Source organism: Peromyscus eremicus, chromosome 2 (genome assembly GCF_949786415.1).
Source record: "Peromyscus eremicus chromosome 2, PerEre_H2_v1, whole genome shotgun sequence".
NCBI classification, from domain to species: Eukaryota; Metazoa; Chordata; class Mammalia; order Rodentia; family Cricetidae; genus Peromyscus; species Peromyscus eremicus.
Genome location: NC_081417.1, coordinates 12,667,986 through 12,682,169, shown reverse-complemented (window position 1 = coordinate 12,682,169; position 14,184 = coordinate 12,667,986).

Genomic DNA, 14,184 nt, shown 5'->3' with positions numbered 1-14,184 from the left:
TTTTCCAAGAGGTGGATTATGCACAAGGGTAGTGTCAAGTGGGGCTTTTTGTGCCCTGGTTTAACCGTTCTTGTGACGGGTGGGTGACCTGACATCATTTCTACTTCAATACAACACATTTAAACTAAGACGCCGATTTTATGAAAAACAACTTGCAAAAACAACAACAACAGCAACGAAAGAAACGACAATACTTTGCAGTTCAGTACAATCAAGTCAGAGTCCCTTTCAACACACTTATTAATGACGGGGGCAAGCACTTGGTTGCTGTTGCTGGTTAGCTCTGATAAAGCAAATGATCCTGGTTAAATCAAAAAGGTGCCATGACCTAGGACTGGACCATCAGGTCCAAATTCATGAGCTATTTGAAAGATGTCCCCACTCCCCATCAGCTTTGATAGAAGACGAAAGCACTGTAAAGCAGAGCCAGGCAAATCACAGTTACATAAAATGCCTTTTCAATTTCTGTACTCTATTACCCTTTACTATTCTAGGAAAATGGTGTTATTGCCTGATTACTGAGAAAGCACACGGAAATCTCGCCTCCCAAATCTGAGCCAGTCCTTGACTAGTAATGAACAAAGCCAGGCCATCTGCTCAGAATATCATTACCACTTTGGCCATTTGGGCAAGGGATATATCTGTTCTCTTTCCAGGAGAGGTTTAAGATTGGGAAATTGAAATAAGTATAGAAGAAGAGACATTTTAGAAATAGAATTTCCTGGTGAAAGGCTTATTTGATACATTCTCGCTGTCATCATTTTAATTTTCATTTGGCCATAGAGTTAACCTTTGGGGTTAACATTAAAAAAAAAAAACTTAATTCCAGAGTTTCTACAATAAATGCTTAGGGAGAAAAGCAGCCATGTGGGTGCTGTGAGTCACCCATCACCCCCACCCTGCTTCCTGGTGACTCTCCATTGGAAAACCAGAATATCGGGGCTGAGCTAACATTTCTTCCTGGAATCACACTATGCCTCAGGCCATGTTAATTTCCTGAACTAAACAGTCTCTAATCTGCTGAAAGGCAGCTGGCTAACTGCTGGTGTCTGGCAAGTCCCCATCTGTCCCCTTTCTGGGGTCCTTTCCTGCTGCCTCCACTTTCCCTTTCTCTCAAGCAGGCGTCTCTCTTTGTTTTCAGGGGTCTCTCCACCTGAACTTTCCCTTCTATGCCTGTGAACTTGAGCTCTTTCCTTTCTACCTTGCGGACCTCAGGCTTTGTCTAAGTGACAAGACACAGTTGTGTGGACTGTAGTTACCGCGCCGGTGATGGTGGAGATGATGACGGCGATGGTGGAGATAGGGTGCTGATGGTTGGGGAGCGCAGGCTGGGCAGCGTGGCAGGAGAATGGACCGCGGAGGCGGTGGAGAGTGGGGTGCGGAAGGATGGAGTGCAGTGGGATTGCAGATGGGAGCTGTCCACGCGCCGAAGTGCTGAAACGCCGCAGCCATGGCATCACTAGAGCGGGGACAGGCGGGGAGGCGCTGAGAACACAGAAGGAAGAAAAAGAACAAATACCTTCACACCGCCGCCCAGGCTTGCTTTGAGAATGTGTTTCTGCAGGTGTCCGCGCGCGCGGCTGAACTGGGTGGGTGAGATCCCCTATCCTGGCAGTTGGAGCTCAGATTTCTCTAGAAAGCTGTGAATGAGAGACCGGGCTGCACGGGGCTGTGATTTGGGTAGGAGGCGTGTGCGCCAGAGACTCTGTCCTTCTATACCAAGCCTGGCTTTCCCCTGGGTCCTAAATGCCTCCGCAGGTTGTTCTCACCCATTCATGCAATACAAGTACTAAGAATTGTTTTAATTTGTTAACACCTGGGACAAAAAGTATAGGAAACTATAACTACCCACATTTAAAGCAGAATCTTTTAGATAGTTTATTTTAAGTTCCAAAAGAGACCAGATCTTGTGTATGTAAACCTAACAGATAATAGAGCATCGTATGCCTATGGAAAAAATATTATTTTATTAACAAACGACGTTCAGAAAATAGGGCTGTTGGAAAAAGTTCAAATTAAGACCCTATCTTGCCAAAATAAAAACACATAAGTTAAATCCACCAATGAAAATTAAAACACTTACTAAATAACTAAAAGATTAATGATGTCAAGATATGAAACATTTTCTAAACAGAATAATAAAAGAAACCACAAGAAAGATGTCAACAAGTTTGAATGCATAAAATATTTCTTAATGCCAGAATGTCAAAAATTGTTAATATAAATTATCACTTGGAGAAAAATCACAGCAAATATGTGATCATGCATAAATATTTCATAATAAAAAGAAAAATGCTGAAGAACCATCAATAATTTTAAAAATCAACTTCACCACCAAAAAGGAATATGTAATTTAATATAGTTTCAAAGAAATACCAAAAGAAGAAAGGAAAGTAAAAGAGCAATGATGTGTGGTTTGGGATGAAAAATTTAAATCACACAAAATTCCATGTACTGCTAAGACACTACTGAGAAAGTGTGACCTTCCTACAGACTCACTTTGGGATGTATTTCAAGAGCCCTAAAATGTATATGACATCCAGTCTTGTAATTCTACTCACCATTTGTGTATATATTTATGCATATACATTTCATTTATGATCACAGAAACTATTAAAAACAATAAACATAATTTTATAGAGAATGCAAGATTTTCCACATGAAAGCTACATTTCTGAAGAGTAAAGACAATGAGAAATGCTTGCAAAATAGAAATGAAGGAGACAAGACATAAATGTAGCATCCAGCCTCTGCCTCTCAGGTTGGCAAGATCATGGGGTGGTATGAAGACATAATAAGCAAACGTGCTTTTTGCTAAGGTGACTCAGTTTTCTTCCACGCATTTGCCTAAATGTATCACATTTGTTTAAATACTGAAACACTTGTGAGTCTTTTTCCAATATTCCTCTTATATTGTTCACCAAGACTATAGTAATTTTTCAGCTCTCACATGGTATTCTCTCTCTCTCTCTCTCTCTCTCTCTCTCTCTCTCTCTCTCTCTCTCTCTCTCTCTCTCTCTCCCTCTCCCCCCATACGTGTTATGTATAACTCACAACTCACATGGCAGAGAACATCTCTCCTTTGTTCACTGCTGCTTGTAAGCCATGCAAGGCTGCCTGGAACTTCACAGATGTGCAATGAATGTGTCCTGAGTGGAAGAGTAAATGGATGGATGACATAATCTACAACACATATAGATGTATTTAAGGCATTTTATGAAGCTATGAATTTTATATAGAAATTGATCTGAACAGGCTCATCATATGAAAATTGTCTGCAGGAGATGCTGAGCTTCCATGGCTTAAGCAATGTCTTCAAAGGCACAGCTCAGCTCATAGACACACGTGAAGACACTAAATGTGAACTTGTCTAAGGAAAGCACTTCCCTCAATTTCTACTTGTGCTATTTTCATTTAGGCACACACATACTTTGATCATTTCTCCAGTCTTGGTCTACTTCCTGTACTATAGTAGCCCCCTTTTCTCATGTCATCCTTTTTTCCTTTTATAGATTCTACATATGAGAAAAATGTAATATTTGTATTGCCTGCATCTTACTTATTTGCTTAACATGGTGATTTCCAGTTGCTTCAGTTTGGGGGCAAATTACATATTGAATTATAATGTAAATATCTGATATGCAGCCTCCAAAGCAGTTCCAACCTATAAGATGAGAACCACTGGAATGGAATAGATTATGTTATTAAATGTAATAAAGTCTATTCCCTTTTAAAGTCTCACATAATTCAATTTCAAATTCTTATATGTGATTTCCTGTGTTGGGCTTGTCTTATCGTTCCTGGGAACCAGGCTGGCTTTTTTCACAATTTTTAATTTTGTTCACAAAATAACGGCAAAACCAGGGTCCATTTTCTCTGATAGATTTTTCTTGTTTTGCCTCTGTGATGATTTGAATAAGAATGCCCCCCATGGGCCCATGCTTAGTCATCAGGGAGTGGAACTACTCGGGAGGTGTTAGGAGATGTGGCTTTGTTGGAGGAAATGTGTCACTGAGGGTGGGCTTTGAGGTTTCAAAAGCTTAAGCCAGGCCCAGAGGTTCTTTTCTTCCTGCTGCTTGCAGATCTAAGTGTAGAACTCTCAGCTACCATGTCTGCCTGCATGCTACCATGCTCCTCACCATGAAGATAATGGACTAAACCTTGGAGACTGTAAGCGAGCCCTAATTAAATGCTTTCTTTTTATAAGAGTTTCCACGGTCATGGTGTCTCTTCACAGAAATAGAACACTGACTAAGACAGCTCTGATTGACATTGTGCTGATATTTTACATTCTGCTCAGTCCCTATCTTACTCCTCACACTGCAACTACCTGTGTCATGTACATCAGTGGCTAGTGACAAGAACGAAAATGTAGCCTGCTCATGAGCGTTGTTCGTGTTGCCTTTCTTGTGTCTGGCATGCCCCTCCCTGTGACTTGCTTATATCCCTCCTGCCTTCAAGAGCCTTGTTAATGCTGCGTGTACTATGATCTAAGCATGGGTTGGTCATCAACATGTGAAAATTTATCTACCTGGGGGATGCATTGAAGTTGGGAGTGCAAGAATGGATAAACGCCCAGAGGATTTCTGGTATGTAAAAAAGAGAGAGAGAGAGAGATTAAGATAATATTACAATGGCAAAACAACATGTTTCTGGATATCTGCCTAGCTAGAATGTCTAAGGGCTGAAAGAACTTATGAGGACTAAGGTCAAATTGTGACAATGAGAATACTCTAGTTAGCTAGATCATATCTCATTCCATTCATAGTTCTGTAACATATATCTCAATATATTCTCATAAAAAATTACTAGTGATATTTCTATTATGTAATGTATAGGCCAGTTTTGAAGTTCCAGAGTTTGTATTAGTCAGGATAACTAGGGGATCCTGAAAGTAAAAACGGTCTCTGCAGTTGCTGTGGCTTCCCATAACAATGGCTTCTTTCTTAGTCTTTCTACAGGTTAGGGATGGGGGAGAAGTTAGCCTGTGTTGCACAATCACATAGGCACCATTCGAGGGATTATTTCATCAGGGAACAATAATGCCTGCAGGACATGTGCCTACTCTTATGCTTTAGCACAAATCATTTCTGAGCATGGCTTGTTGCCAAAATAAGTCTATTGGTCCTGGCTGTATACAAGGAGGTTGGGAAGTGTCGGCAATCATCAAGGTATTTCATGATCAGTCACTTAACACACCAGCCCATTCTTATAATTGTTAAAAACATCTTAGCTTTTTTCTTACCACACAGAGCTTACTGAACCTATCTCTAAAGACTCCTTCTACCACTACACCCATTCCCAATCCCAGATCTCCAGATTTTAGGTGACTATCTTATGCCTGTCATGGCCAAATGGGGAGCTTCCTGTTCTAAAGATGTCAAATCTAAAAATAAAAATTATCTCCAAACCCCTCCCATAACACATCAATACACAGTAGCAGACAATGACAGAGCACGTGGTCACAAATACTTCAACCCAAGAAGGGAAAGATGGGAGAAACCTGGTCATTGGGTTCTCAGTTCTGAAATCTCACTTGAGGGAAGACTTTCTGTGCTGAGGGCTATGAGATTTGTTTCCTTGGAGAAGTTTTCCATGCTATTGAATTGTTCTCTGTGATGCATAGCACTACAGTCTGGGAAAGTCTTTTTGCCTCTATTACTACTCAGATACATAGAATGATAATTATGGAAAATGCACTCAGCTGAATTCCAGTTTCCAAGTTTAATTTCAATCTCGATAAACCTGAGATCAGAGCAAACACTAAGCTCTTTGGGCAGAACTGTAAGTCAACAGTCATGTGGTTAGAGCTGGAGAGATGGGTCAGAGGTTAAGAGCACTGGCTGTTCTTGCAGAGGACATGGGTTTGGTTCTCATCATCCACATCAGACAGCTCATCACCTCCCGTAACTCATGTTCCAAGAGGTTCAGCACTCCCTTCTGGCTTCTGCAGGCACCAGCAAGCATATAACACACATATATTCATGCAAGAATGCACACATACAAGTAAATAGTAAACACTTTAAAAACCACAGCATTAAATATTTTAAAAAATTAAAAAATAAGAAGGCTGAAACTAGGTCCTTAAATTGAGCAGTCTTTCTGTCTAACCACTAGCAGAGGGCTCCTGATGCATGACCACAAAAGTTCAGTGTTTCTTGGGGACATTTGGAGAACTGACTTCACAGACCGGACCACATGTCTCTACCAGCTTGGATGTGGGTGACAGTGATGTACCTCACATTCCTTTGATTCAAAGTTTCACTCAGACTCCCAAAGGTAGCTTGAATGTTCCTGGATTGACACATTCTAATCTATTCCAGGCAAAAGGACTATGTGCTTATCAAAGTAAGCTAGCTTCCTTTGGAATGATATTAAAAAGTTGAAGATGAAATTAATTTCACATCTTGCCAACTTCCTACATAAGATAGTTATAAGCTAGTGGTTACAAATATGATGAGGTGTATTTTACCATACTTTGAAACAAATATAACTCGATGTCCTTGGAAGTAGGGGGACACTGGTTACCAGGTCACTCTTCCCACAGTAGATATGTGCCACAGTCTTTTCTACTCCAAGCTCATAGTTTCCTTTAAAGTAAGGCTTTCTGAAGACCTTCGAGGCTCATCTTGGGTTTGATATAGTAAATCTATGTTCCAATAACCATGCCAAGGTCTTTGGGACACAGATCTTGGACCTGCTATATTTATTAGACTTTTCACCCCAAACCTCTCTCACGGTTCATAAGCCTAAATCCTTTACCTGATGTTGTTGAGACATTCTAGCTTGCCACAAGGTTTTAAGTTGTCAGGAAAGACATACCTTAAATATAATTCTTGAAAAAAGGGGGGGGGGGTCGTGGTTTCAAGGGTGTTTTCTCAAATATTTTCCTCTTTTTAAAGAATTTTTATTTTATATTTGATATTATAATATAATTACATCATTTCTACCTTCCATTTCCTTCTTCCAAACCCTCTCATATACCTCTCCTGTCTCTCTTCCAAATTCATGGTCTCTTTTTTTCAATAATTGTTGTTCCATGAATATGTGTATATGTATAAACACATATTCCAAATATAACTTGCTCAGTCTGTAGAATTTTAACTGTATTTATGTTTTCAGGGCTGACCTTTGATGTTGGATAACCAATTGGTGTGCTCTTCCCTGGGGAGGACTATTTCTCCCACTCTCAGTATTCCTTAGTTGCCTGTAGCTCTTTGTGTGGAACTGATGCCCCCATGGTTTCTCCCTGTTCACTCTAGCATGTCTATTGTCATTGTCCTTATTCAGCTCATGTTTAGGCAGTCATGTTAGTGAGATTTTACGGGTGTAGCTTCTGTTACAACTAGGAGACACAATCTCACAGGAAACTCCCTGATCCTCTGGCTCTCACAATCTTTCCATCCTCAATTCCACAATGTCCCCTATGCCTTAGGTGTGCAAGTTATTTTGTAGACCTGTCCTTTACAGCTAGACTTCACAACTCTGCATTTTCATTGGCTGTGATTTTCCAGTAATGGTCTCTATCTGGTGAACAGTCCTTGATGTGAAGGCCGCCCTTATCTGTGGTGTAAGGACAAATGTAGACTATAATTAGGGATTAGGCTGGTTTAAAAAGCGGTGTTTGTAAGTTCTCCTCTAAGATCCACGACTTCATTAGCCTGGGCAGTTGGCTAGCTTTCAAATGCTTTCTTAATTTACCTCTTTTCTTTCAAAAGCAAGAATTAATTGGTTTTGCCAACATGTCAAGACCTTGGATTCTAGAAGTCGGTAGTCTTTTTTATTTCTTTTTACAAAACCAGCCCATTTGTTTCTTTATTATCTTGAAAAATGCAGCAAATAATATGACATACTTTCTAGGATGCTGTGCAAATCCTGTAGACACACAGTCTTACTCCTGATGCTGCGCAGGTGGGAGATTTTCAAAAATCTTTTTAAACTTTATTTGTTCATTTATTTATTTATTTTTGGGGTTTTTGGAGAAAGGGTTTCTCTGTGTAGTCCTGGCTGTCCTAGAACTAGCTTTGTAGACCAGGCTGTTCTTAAACTCACAGAAATCTGCCTACCTCTTCCTCCTGAGTATTGGGATTAAAGGTGTGCACCACCACCACCACCCTGCTTTCTTCTTTTTTAAATGTGTATGAGTGTTTGCCTGGATATATGTATGTGTACCAGGTATGTGCCTGGTGCCTCCAGAGGCCAGAAGAGGGAGTCAGATCCCTTGGAACTGGAGTTACAGAAAATGTCTATGCACAGCAGGTAGTCTTAACTGCTAAGCCATCACTTCAGTCCCAGAGTGACAGCTTTTTACCAAGTGTTTTGCCATTGCATAATGACTTTCCCTCTTTTTGATTCCCATTGCCACTTCCTAACCACATAGTGCTAGCAACTATCAACACTATATGACAATTCTTCAGAAATAATTTTCAAGAAATTATACCTGTGTTACAACAATAAATAACACCAAAGATAACTGAAGTTTAACCCAACAGAGTTTTATTTCAGGTTAGAAGTTTAGTGCTTATTTGCATGGAGATAGAACATGGGGAAGAAAGTCTGTACTCCATAAAGTCAAACTCAGAAAAGTTCCATCATTGTGAAAGCCATCATGGCAGGGGAAATGGATACTCAAAAACTCACGCTCACTTCTTGTATCACTTTGACCCAAACTAATCATTGCATTCCTTATGACCACACAGAGATGGGCAAGGTGGGGTTATTCGATACACAAGGGAGGTTTAAAAGGAAGTACAGACCCATTTAGCAGAAACTGAGAGCACAGATTAATAGTGAATTATCATATACTGCTATTTGCCCAGAGGATCATGGGGTGGCATAAAACAGCAGGGGGTTAGAAATTCTTAACAAAAAGAAAGAATAAAGTAATTCAGTCTGTACTGAATGTTCACAATGCATCCAAGTAGGAAGCCCAAGCACTGTCCCCAAAATTATCACTTCTGTGTCTTAAAACCAGACTGGCTCTGTAATCATTAACAGTATGACTGAGGAGAGAGCATGGAGACTGGAGATAGCATTCATTCAAATCCTTTCAAGCTGTGAGATCGCAGATGAATTATGATGGCAAGCCAATACTTGAAGACTATCTTCTTCCCTTGTCCTCCAAATCCCTATTTCTGACCAAGTCCTGAGAGGCCCTAGGCCTGTTATCAGTCATTCTGCATGAGGAGAACAGGATGGAGTAGAGAGACCTGTTGTCAGTCATTTCTGTAGACCATCGCAGTGGATAAGGAGAACAGGATGGAGCAGAGAGGCCTGTTGTCAGTCATTCTGCAGAGCATCACAGTGGATGAGGAGAACAGGATGGAGCAGAGAGGCCTGTTGTCAGTCACTTCTGTAGACCATCACAGTGGATGAGGAGAACAGGATGGAGCAGAGAGGCCTGTTGTCAGTCATTTTTGTAACCATCGCAGTGGATGAGGAGAACAGGATGGAGCAGAGAGGCCTGTTGTCAGTCATTTCTGTAGACCATCGCAGCGGATGAGGAGAACAGGAAGGAGCAGGGCTGTTGAAATTCTGAGACCTAGGAAAAATTTTGTGGGATTTGTTTGCTTTCCCAGGGGTTTATTTTCTACAGCTTTTCCTTCAATTATCCTAGCCTGGTGAAGCAGCCCATCATGCTAATTTTAAATGTATTTCTATCACTGATGTGGAAATACTTCAGCTCCATTTGGCTGATTTTTCCAGAACTATCTTGTTCTACAGACTCTAATTTCTCTGTAGGACCTGCTTCTGTAAGGCAGGTCTTCCTGAGAGGAAATAAACCCTCTTAATGAATACCTACCTTTGGGAGTAGAAAATGAGCAGTGAACCACAATGGGCACCATCCCCCTTTGCTAGGATTTGACTAGGTGCTTTCTTACCACCTAATGAGATTGCTTTGGGGAATTCTATATTTTTTTCATACAGATCTCACATTGTTGGAGTAAAAGAAGCAACTATTCCAATCTATATTCTCACCAAACTACTCTTGATAAAAGTACATTTTAGGGAGGACTTATTACATCTGGATATGTTTCAGTGTCTTTCAGATAATAAGAAACAGACCTGACTTTCATTTAGCTCATTTAGTAGAAACTTTTTTTAAAGATACCTAGTACATAGTGGTAACATAGCTCAAATTTCTCAGTAATTCCTATATACAAACAATAAAGCAGTTTACAACACTATTTCATTGGACACTCATCACAGTTCCGTGAGGCAGGTACTTTTATTGTTTCCATTTTGCTAGGGAAACTGAGTCATGGAGTTTAAGTACCATGTTTAAGTAACATACCTGAATAATTTGGGCAGCTGGGGTCATAATACACATCTGTCTGTTCCCAAGACCAGTATTCTTGAACCATGATTCTCCTTTAGTGAGACATTAGAGTGGGGCAGAAAGTGAGATTTGGAAAATCTGGAAAGCCTTACACAGGAGCATGTGAGAAAAGTCCTTTTTACATGGTAAGGGTAGACACCCCCCACCACCACCTACTCCACAGAAGAACTCCAGTGTCTGAAGCTTTCTTGTGGTGCACTATAATGCTAAAATGCTAAATCTTCCATAATGATGACAGAGCGCTCTCTCTCTCTCTCTCTCTCTCTCTCTCTCTCTCTCTCTCTCTCTCTCTCTCTGTCTCTCTCTCTCTCTCTCTCTCTCTCTCTCTTTCTGATTTTTCAAGACAGGATTTCTCTATATAGTCCTGGCTGTCCTAAAACTCGCTCTGTAGACAAGACTAGCCTCAACACAGAGATTCACTAGCCAGTATCTCCCAAGTGCGACTACCACCTGGCCCCAAGATGGTAGAGCTTTAAGATGAAAGATACAAGATGCATAAAGTTTTATTAGAACTATTTTTATTAGAACTATGTAACAGATACAACATGCTCAGGAAAGCTTATCTAAGCAGATGACCTAAAAATCCAATGCCATGTGACATAAAAGCACCTGTCCTTTGGACGTCATTGTAGTTGAGCTTTGAAAACCTTTCTCTTCACTCCAGTCTGCTTATTTCTTTGAAAGTGTGTCATTTTCTGATAAACTATTACCACTCCTGCTACTGTCCTCATGCCTCTGTCTGATTCTATGCCCTGGGACACAAGGACCTGGAATCATGGTGGCTAAAAACTAAATCCTGCTATCCCTCACTATCAGAGCTATATGACTTCTAGAAAAACTAAGCAATCAGAACTCCTTGAGAAGTAAAAGATCCCAGGTCTTAGTGTCAGTTTCTATGATCATTTTTATGTGTCAGTGACTGAAGCAAGGCCCTCTGTGGTTGTTCTAGGCAGGTAAGAGCTCTACCATTGTCCTCTGTACACCCCAGCCCTTGCTCCTGTAAGCTGATTGTCTAAAGGCCTCGTCAGGACCTTTCTTCTCATTCTCAACGTTGGGAAACAGTTATTAACATTCAGATTGGGAGGAGATATAGCTAAGTCCACAACGCCCCTTCCCTTCTAGGTTATAAACAGCAAGTCCTCAATTCACGCTACTCCCTCTTACTCAGTTCACCTGCTGATGCAGCTTTTCAGCACATCTCATCATTTCAGTACTAATGAAAGAATGCATCATCCTGAGCCCCGTTCCCATCCTCCTACTCTTCTTACACTGAGGCTTGAGTCTGGGACCTAGTGCATGCTAGCTAGGCATTCCATCATTAAGCTATATTCTTGGCTCCCATCCCCTGCTTTCGTTAACTTTGAAATTTTGAGACTGGGTTTTCACAGACTTTCAACTTAGCATCTTCCTGCCTTGACCTTTCAAGTAGCTGGGATTACCAACTTGCACTATCAGGCCCAGATTTCCCTGGGAGTTTCTGGACATTTTTTAAAAACACTGTTTGCTGTTGATTCTGCTCAAGAAGAGGAATCTACATAAAACAAATGCAACCGGCAGCTGTTTGAGGACTTTACCGACTCCAGCTCCAAAGAGTGTGTGTATTTCTCCAGTGAATTGTAATGTCCTTTAGAGGGAAAGGCTATGAACGTGCATGTGTGCAGAATAAGAAGTAACTGACTGGCCGGGCGGTGGTGGCTCACGCCTTTAATCCCAGCACTCGGGAGGCAGAGCCAGGCGGATCTCTGTGAGTTCGAGGCCAGCCTGGGCTACCAAGTGAGTTCCAGGACAGGCACAAAGCTACACAGAGAAACCCTGTCTCGAAAAACCAAAAAAAAAAAAAAAAAAAAAAAGGAGAAAAAAAAAAAAGAAGAAGTAACTGACTGTGTTAAGGTACACAACAGACTACTCTAAGAATTCTTTATCCTCTTTTTGAACTGTTACATTTGAAATTAAGGGGTTTCTTTGAAACTACTTTGTTGACATATGTTAATGTAGATATTTAATGTTCTTAACGTGTTCACTTTCAATTTCAATATAAGCCAATATTCTCATCCAAAATGAATGATAAAATCGATCCCAAAGGAAAGGTCTGTCTGATACAGAAGACAAACTACAGAAACTGTGTGTTTTAGGCTTGTAAGCAACAAGCCTAAACTCTTCATCTTATGCCTTGAATAATGTGACTGATAATACAAACAGAAAATGTTTGTGCTGATTTTTATCTTATATGAAATAAAGTATTTACAATTTATACCCTTGTTTTTTGTTCAAGTGGTTTTCTTGAGAAAATTCTACATATGAATTACAATGTGTCTTGATCTTATCTATTCTCTCCTCCCTCCTTCCATTCTCCCACCTCCCAACATATATCCCTCCCAAGTTCATGGCTTTTAAAAAATAAACTTATATCTTCATAAAAAGCATTGTCATGCCACATGAAGCCTCAATTTTTCTTTTTCTTGTGTGTGTGTGTGTGTGTGTGTGTGTGTGTGTGTGTGTGTGTGTGAGCACAGACTGGGGGATTGCCCACACCCAGAGGCCAGAGCAGGATGTCCGAGGTTCTGCTCTACCACTCTCAATCCCATGAGACAGGTTGTCTCCCTGAACTTGGAGCTAGACCAGTATCCAGCAAATCCCAAAGATCCTCCTGCTTCCACCCCACACAGCACTGAGGTTATGAGCACGCACACCACCATTTCTGACTCCATGTTTTTACATGGGTGCTGGGGATTTGAACCCAGATACTCATGCTTGTATAGCAGGAGCTCTTATCCAATGAGCTATGTTCTCAACCCCAGGAAATAAGTTGAAATTTAACACTAAAAAATTAAGCTTAAATTACTAGGATCATTTCTGAATTTCACATTGATCTTACCACACCTTTTGTTGAAATCCCTGACTGGGGCAAAATATCTTACAGGTTTGAAAATTGGTATGATGCTGGGCGGTGGTGGCGCACGCCTTTAATCCCAGCACTCGGGAGGCAGAGCCAGGCGGATCTCTGTGAGTTCGAGGCCAGCCTGGGCTACCAAGTGAGTTCCAGAAAAAAGGCGCAAAGCTACACAGAGAAACCCTGTCTCGAAAAGCCAAAAAAAAAAAATGGTATGATATATGTAGGTATGTATATTCTACACATATATTCATAAATGACTAACTCACAGGACATCAAACTTACACGCACATCTTATTGGGCCAATTTTTCAGATTCATGTTTTTATAATCTAGGTAAAGTTTACAAATTTCCAGCCTCCCAGAGTTCTCAGTGAATAACATGGCAGGAATTTAGAGTTACAGCTTAGAAAATTAAGGAACAAATTAGCTTTAACTGATTCTAGCCACTGAAATTTCAGCCTTCTGCAAAATTTGAATATTATTATTCAGATCTTGTAGAATTTTTCTGCAGATCTTTTCAGCATCTAGAAGAGTTTTGTTTCTAAATTGGTCATTTGCAAGTCATTACTTTAGAAGGTCATTAGAAACAGAGGAACACTGTCTTAGGAAACAGAAAAAGGAGAAGCAGAAAGTAGAGAGATGAATTTTTGCATGAAGACTTAGGAAGGGGAAACAAACGGCCTTCTAGACAGAATGGCCTTGAACTCCTGCCACATGGAGGGTGAAGCTGGGGTGTCTTGTAGCAGCCCACTCTGAAGCAGGAGTTCCCTGTGTCAGAGTAGGATTGTGTTGATGAATCAGGAGTTCCCTGTGTTAGAGTAGGATTGTGTTGGTGAAGCAGGAGTTCCCCGTGTCAGAGTAGGATTGTGTTGGTGGAGCTGGAGTTCCCCATGTCAGAGTAGGATTGTGTTGGTGAAGCAGGAGTAGTAGACCACTCTGAAGCAGGAGTTCCC